General features: G+C 56.4%; 1 long non-coding RNA gene across 1 annotated transcript; it reads left to right on the top strand.

Annotated features, from left to right (window-relative positions):
* Positions 1-391: 391 nt before the first annotated feature.
* Positions 392-4,590, top strand: LOC142602880 (uncharacterized). Its single transcript, XR_012836693.1, has 2 exons — positions 392-1,453; positions 1,568-4,590. It is a non-coding gene; the product is annotated as an uncharacterized LOC142602880 (long non-coding RNA).
* The last annotated feature ends 1,321 nt before the right edge of the window (positions 4,591-5,911 follow it).

The raw sequence follows: 5,911 nt of genomic DNA, 5'->3' as shown, positions 1-5,911 counted from the left end.
TGAACTTCTGATGCTTGAAATTTTACATGGTTTCCTTGAAATTTTTCATCGGGGGGGGAGGGGAGAATCACTTCCCTTGAATTCCCCAATTCTTCAGTCGAGAAAGTCGGAGCATGTTTCACCTCAAGCTGTCGCTCCGAAGCCGAACGTCGCGCATAGATCCCCCGCGGTGCTTTTCTCCCCGGGTTTTTGCACACCCGTGGGATGCCGCAGCCACCGTCGGAGCCGGGACGGGGGGGGGGATGCCCGGTCCCCACGGCGGGCGCTGGGGGTGACCCCCTGCCCTGCACACCCCCCTCCCCGGGGAGCCCCGGGTCCCTGCACCCCATCGGTGCAGGATGGAATCTGGGAGGGGTGGGGGGGTGGAGAGAAAGGCGTTACAAAGCCTGAAATGAGGGGAAAAAAAAAGAGTTTCAGGGAGAAAAACACAAACAGCGAGAGGCAGAATGTGAATTTTGGCCTCGACGGAAAATGACACAGGCTGGAAAATATTCCCACCCGCATTTTTACAGCCTTAAAGCACAATCCTTTTATTTTTTTATTTTTTTTTTTTTCCTCTTGTATAAGGTCCAGCATGAAGTAACACTACACTGGCGATCCCATGGCATGCTCCAGGAATTTGTAAGCAACACCGTATTTGCCGAGTAAACAGGGGTCGGTACGGAGGGTAGGTCGGGGCCGCATGAGCCCGGACCCGATGGGGAGCAGCATCTGCCGCTTTCGGGAAGCGAGGGCAAGCCTCCGCCACCGTGACTGGCCGTCCTGGAACTCCTGGCATGTCTTGGACCCAACGAAAAGTTTAGGAGCGTGTTACCATGGTAACCAAAACATATTATTTTTTCCAGCTGTCTTAAAAAAAAAAAAAAAAAAGAAAGAAACGGAACCGACAGAGGAAATTCTAAGAAAATGAAATCAGCCGGAAAACTGGCAGGCGGGTCCCTCTCTCCGGCCCTCCCTGACGAACGTTGGCTGGAGATGGGCAGGGAAGATGCTCGCGGTGCGAGCGAGGTCGTCTCCACGCAGGAAAGCACACCAGGCTATTCCCGAGCTGCCGCCCCGTGCGCCAGACCAGAAGTGGCTCCGTCCCGGAATAGAGCCGCCATGGAGACGGTACCCCATGGCCTCTATTTCGGGTTGTGTCCCTGCAGAGTTAAATGAGTGTCTCCAGCACGGGGGAGGCTCCTTCTCTGGGGCCCAAACACATCCTGCTTCTGCCCAGAAGCCCCTATATTTTCATCTCGGTCCTCGCTCCTCTTCCATTCATTTTTGTCCCCATCTTGCTCGGCTTTATGGCACATCCGTTTAACCAGCAGCATTGATTTTTCTGCCCCACGTTCAAGCTGGCTGAGCGGTGCACGGAGCCGAACCGGCTTGGGGAGGACCGCGGGCCGGCGGGGAGGAAGGCTCAGCATCGCCCAGCACCCCAGCCTCCTCGCGCAGGGCTCGCCAGCAGGTCAGGAAGACCAAATCGCGAGTCCCTTTTTTTTTTTTTTTTTTTTCCTCTCTGCTTTCTTATTTATTGCTGCTTGCAGGGCGTAATCCTTGCTGTCGTCCTCTTCTATGCCAGGCATTTGCTGGCAGTGCCACCGGGTGAGCTCCGAGCTGGCAGCGAGTCCCTGCCCTGCCGCCGAGCTGCAGCCAGGAGGGTGCGAGGGAAGCCAGGCAAACACACGGGAGAGCCCGCTTGGGCTTTGCAAGGTTCGAGAGGACTGTAAGAGAGAAGACGAGCCGTGCAAGAGAGGGACGCGTGTGCCGTGGCTGCAGCTGAGCACGGGGAGGCGGCCGGTGGGGTTGGGGGCATTTGTGCTGCAGAGGAACGGGAGCGAGGGGCAACGAACGTCGCACCGTGGGCAGCACGGACGGCTGCAAAAGCATCAATCTGTGGTGAAGCAAGTCAGACATCACATCACCCCCCTTGGCTTCTGCTTGCTTCCAGGCAGGAGAACCAGCCCCAGCCCTCCCAAACCACATGTTCTTCATGCTCCACCCAACACCATCTCCACTCCCATGGTCCAAACACCACCTCCATTCTACAGTCCATCTCCACTCCCACCGGTCCCTGGAGGATGGTGTTCCAGAAGGCGGGAGAGCACTGAAAATTACTCTGAATCTGGAGCATCTCCAGCTCCGCAACCTGTCCTGGCTCCAGCACAGGGGATCCTTGGTGCTAGAACTAGGGATCCTTGATGCAACCACGGCACAAATACTTAAGGTTGGAATCAGGAGCTTACAGGCTCCTGTTGTGTCGTGGATCCCTCTTGCTGCCTCCACACACAGCCTTGCATTGCACAACTGAAGCGCAGCTGTGCATCTCCCCAACTGTCAGATCTCGCTCGCGCGCCAGGGAACAAAATCCTGGGATGACAAAGCAGCAGCATGCCAGGGTGAGCTCCACCACCGTAAAACAAACACAAGGCTTAACCCTTGAAAGCCAGCACGGGCAGAGCATTCCCGAGCATCTCCATTTGGGGCTGACTGTTCCCACCATCGGTTCGAAGCAAGCTTGGTCCCTTCCTCTTCTGGAGGAACTGGGGCAGATGGCCTTGGTGGTGGGTCTGCTTTCTGGGCTTTGCTTTTCCTTGAAGATGTCATTTTAGGGCAACGGGTCTCGCTGCAGCTCAGCCCTGCTGTCCTCCTGCCCTAGGTGGCCAGGGACATGGGACAACTCCTTCTGCATTTCAACAGCGGGCTCAACGTGGGTTTGATCGTGCCACCCACGGACACGTCAAGGGCTGAGGAAGAGTCGGTCTCCCCTGCTGCAGACAAGAATTTGCCGGGTAACCCCGGATGCTCCCAAAGCTTGACTTTAAGAGCATGACTAGAAAACGTTGGCTGGCTCCAACGTGCCGAGGCAAGAGCTGCCTCTTCCTTCAGGTTCTGCAACAAACCGCGGGTGCTTTGCTTTTGTGCAACACCTGGAGACTTTCCAAAGCTGGGGCAGGTAGGGGAGGTATGGGAGCCTGTCCTGGGAACGCCGGGGCAGCCTACGGTCCCGCACGGGGTGTTTGCTGCTGAGCTCCATCCCCGTCTCCGCACTCACCTCCAGCCCTGGCGCAGATCCAGGGTGGATTTTGTGATATCTTATTCCATTTCATCCTGTTCTCCAACCACAGGAGCTGGGGATAACCCTCCTCTCATATTCTGGTGGTGTTAAAAAATGAGAATTCTGCAAATTCTTTCGAAACTCCCCAAAATTCCCAGCTTCCCTACAACCTGGGGGCTTCATCGTCCTTGAACAGCGGTGGAACGAGCAGCATTTCCCTGGTGTCGTAACGTTGACGTAACGGGGTGGTGAATCAGTGGGGATCATTCTGCCCGAACCATGTTGTATCGTTGTTATTGCTGAAGTTTTGCTATTTTCAGCCGCCACAAAGCCCTGGACAATGCAGTCTAAGTAAATAGCGAGTAACTCCGTCGTATCCGATTTCAAACCTACGAACTGGTGAGAACTGTATTAATGCAAAACTATTCTGGTTCATGAGACCCTGCTCCAAACAAACTGGATGCCATGCGGTAATCCAAGTGGTGTGTAACATTATAAAGTGTATAAATAGTCCTTGCTGGCCTTCGCCTGGGCGTGTCGGAGGGGCAGGGGCAATTATAACACCGTGTTTGCCTTAGAAAGATGAGCTGGAAGCTAGCGATGGGTTTAGGGCTTGAATTTACATTCAGTTCTGGTTTGTGCCACCATAGAGATGCCAAAGCAGGTCAGCTTCGCTTGATAGAAACCTTTTCGTAACACCCATCAAACCGGGGTGCTTGGGTCCTAAGCGGTGGTTCCCGCACCCCTGCCGCCGGCCCACCAAGGATAGGTTTGCCTTCAAATCTCCGGATTTAGAGCTGCCTGCTGCGTTGAAACCAACCCATCCAGCAGCCTCCAGCGCACCTCGTGCTCTCCCAGCTTTTCCAAGACAAGGCTGACACATCTGCAGATCGAGGAGCAGAGGCCATGGAGCCACCAAAACAAGGAGAAGCAATTCCTGAGATGCCCTAGCGAGACGTGACCCACTCGGGGAGATCCTGAGTGCCTGGAGGTGATGGTGGGGGAGTGCATCGGCTCCCCGGGATACAGCAGCCTCGCCACCGAGGGCCGAGCCCTGCTCCGATCCCGGCTTTCCCCTCGCCTGGGGTATGGGGTGAATGAACTCCAGCGCTGGAGTTTGGAGCGGACACTATGTCCACATTCTTCAGCCCGGGACCAGGAATGTCAGCTCCTGTCCCGACGCCAGGGGCTTGCATTCCTCCCCAATGCTGCTCCCAAAAAATGCCAGCCCAGAACGGTGCCGGGCAGAGGGGTGCCGCTCGGTCCGGGGTGAGGGGGACGGGACGGGAGGAGACGTGCTAAGCCCGAGAAAAGCCTTTACCGTGCTGGCGGGTGTGTGGCAGAGCCGGGCAGGGGTTAGCATGTGTGTGCTTGCGTGTGTTTACTAAACACTGCTCCCGGCGAGAGGGAATGGCTGGAATTCACCCCCCCTCGCTCCCCACCAGACCCCAAGGACACGCAGGCGGACCCGGGGAATTCGCTCCTCCAGCCTGTTGCCATGGCTGAATATTTCAGAGATCCAAGCAGAAAAAAAAAAAAAAATAAAATCCAGCAAAAACCCAAAACATTTGATTGGGAGGGAAGAAAAATAGCAGGGGGAAAAATGCAGAAGAGTAATGAGAAGGACTAGCGAGTCCAAGAAATGTATTAGATCATCCTTAGAAACTGGTGTCTGAGGAGTTCTCCGTAGCTCAGGCTATTCTAATATTTATTGTGTGTTATTTAAACCGTGACTCCTGGCACCAGCTGGGGCTCAGCGGCACTGCGTGCTGCTCAGAAACATTATTAAAAGCTAGTCCTGGGCTCCAGGACCGCTGGAGAGGTGCTGGAGGAAACCCATCCACGGTGGCTGCAGAAGGCAGTCTGCTTCCAGACGAACTGCTGGCAGGACGGCGGCAGGGGTATATCTAGCAAGCGCGACCCGGTGCAGAGCTGGCAAGCAGAGTAGTGTGGGATATAAGCTACGAGCGAGATAAAATCCTCGGAGAGGCTAAGCAAGGACAGGCCGGTGGCTGGCTCCAGCGTGAGAACGCAGCTGAGCCGGGCCACGACTCGCTCATACGCCTTACCGTCGTCATCGAGCGAGGGCGAGATGCAAACCTGCAGGCAGGCAGGTGTCCCTGGTTCCCCCGGTCCTGAAGGGACTTGTTTGGATCGGTGTACCGAGTATTTAAAATCACTCCGTGGGCAGTGATTTTACAGGCAGGTTTTGGCACGCGGGTTGCGAGGCTTTGTGTCCGTGACGCTCCGGCAAAGCATCCCTTCCTCGTGTAGAGGCAATGCAGGGCATCGGGAGCCTGGAATTCCCACCCTGGCCAAGATGATGCAAGCCTGGCTCATTTGCCCCTGCAGTACCAATTCGGGTTTGCATGGGAGAGCGACAGGTGTGCCAAAACCCAGCTGATTTTAAAACCCTGCGATGTTATGGCACCCTTGGCTCTACTCATATCTCCCGGGAGGAATCTGGCTCTGCGGCGAGGTTTATTCTCCCGTGGGATTCCCCATCCTTGGTGTTTACTACAAGACACAGGCGTGGAACGAGGGTGCCACAGTCTCTGCCCCGCGCCGGGAGCACGGGGCTGGCTGACCCCACGCTACAGCCTCCCCCACACTACAGCCTCCCTGGGGCCGGCTGACCCCACGCTACAGCCTCCCCCACGCTACAGCCTCCCTGGGGCTGGCTGACCCCACGCTACAGCCTCCCCGGGGCCGGGTGACCCCACGCTGCAGCCTCCCCGGGGCCGGGTGCCCGCCGGACCCATGTCCCTCGGGATGGAATCGGGGAAAGGATGGCTTTGCCTGGCTGAAGGTCGAATTACAGACTAAGCCACGCTAACACCAAGCGGAAGAGGCACTGCCGGCACTCGA

This window comes from Balearica regulorum, chromosome 9, assembly GCF_011004875.1.
Source record: "Balearica regulorum gibbericeps isolate bBalReg1 chromosome 9, bBalReg1.pri, whole genome shotgun sequence".
NCBI classification, from domain to species: domain Eukaryota; kingdom Metazoa; phylum Chordata; class Aves; order Gruiformes; family Gruidae; genus Balearica; species Balearica regulorum.
This window is presented reverse-complemented; position numbering and strand designations above follow the sequence as displayed.